This window comes from Myotis davidii, unplaced genomic scaffold (genome assembly GCF_000327345.1).
Source record: "Myotis davidii unplaced genomic scaffold, ASM32734v1 scaffold521, whole genome shotgun sequence".
In the NCBI taxonomy this organism is placed as follows: domain Eukaryota; kingdom Metazoa; phylum Chordata; class Mammalia; order Chiroptera; family Vespertilionidae; genus Myotis; species Myotis davidii.
The window spans coordinates 36,700-38,166 of record NW_006291400.1 but is presented as its reverse complement, the minus strand read 5'-3'; positions in this window follow the sequence as shown (position 1 = coordinate 38,166).

The window sequence follows — 1,467 nt, the reverse complement described above, 5'->3', positions numbered from 1 at the left end:
TCAATGCCTCACTCTCTTTGTTTCTCTCTCTCCCTTTCTGTCTCTAAAATCAATCAATAAATGCTGCCCGGTATGTCTCACTGATTGAGCATTGACTCATGAACTAGGAGATCACAATTCAATTCTTTGTTAGGACACCTGCACTGGTTGTGAGCTCAGTCACCAGTGGGGAGTCATGCAGGAGCCAGCGGATCAATGACACTCTCTCCGCTTCCTCTAGGAAATAAACAGTACATATATTAAAACAAATAAATAAATAATTTAAAGAATAAATAAATATCCCTAGCCACGGTGCTTCAATGATGACAGTGCTGTCTTGTGCACTGGAGGGCTAGGGTCTGATTCCCAGTCAAAGGTACATACCTGGGTTGCAGGTCTGATCCCCACTCACAGGAGAGGCAATATGTGGGAGGCAGTCAATCGATGTTTCTGTTTCTCTCTGTCTCTCACTCTCTCTCTAAAAGAACAATCAGTGAAAAAATATCCTCACTATTCAGGTCAAGCTAAAAGAAGAATAAAGAATTAAAATCAGAAAAGTTACAGAATGCAAAATAAACATGCAACCATTAGTTCCATTTCTACAACCTCATGAGAAATTCTTTGAAGGAAAAATGAAGAATGTAATGTAATTTACAAAAGAATCAAAAACAATAAAACCCAAAGGAATAAATTCAACTAAAATGTGAAACATCTGTACAGTGAGTCCTATGAGACAGTGATGAAAGGAATGAAAGAAAACACAAATAAGTTGAAAGACAACCTGTGTTCATGGATCTGAAAATGAAATATGGTGGAGACAGCTATAGCACACAAGGAAAACTACAGATTAAATGCAATCTCACTAAGTCCAATTGTATTTTACAAAGAAATGAATAGAAAAATCTGGAAATGGAATCACAAGACCTCCATTAACAAAAACAATCTTTTTTAAAAAATATATTTTATTGAATTTTTACAAAGAGGACGGGAAAGGAATAGCGAGTTAGAAAGATCGATAGGAGAGAAACATCAATCAGGTGACACCTGCACACTCAATACGGGGTATGTGCTCATAACCAAGGTACAGTCCCCAGACCTGAATCAAACCTGGACCCCTTAAGTCCGCCGGCTGAGGCTCTATCCACTGAGCTAAATGGGCTAGGGCCGTGGTCGGCAAACCACGGCTCGCGAGCCACACGTGGCTCGTTGGCCCCTTGAGTGTGGCTCTCCCACAAAATACCACGTGCAGGCGCGCATGGACAGTGCTATTGAAACTTTGTGGCCATGCACAGAAGTCGGTATTTTGTGGAAGAGCCACACTCAAGGGGCCAGAGAGCCGCATGTGGCTCACAAGCCGCAGTTTACCGACCACTAGAGGGCAACAAAAGCAGTCTTGAGCAAGAAGAAAGCTCAGGGCATCACACTTCCCGACTTCAATTTATTACAAAGAGAAAGCAAGCAAACAGTGTGTTGCTGGAGAAGAGCTCT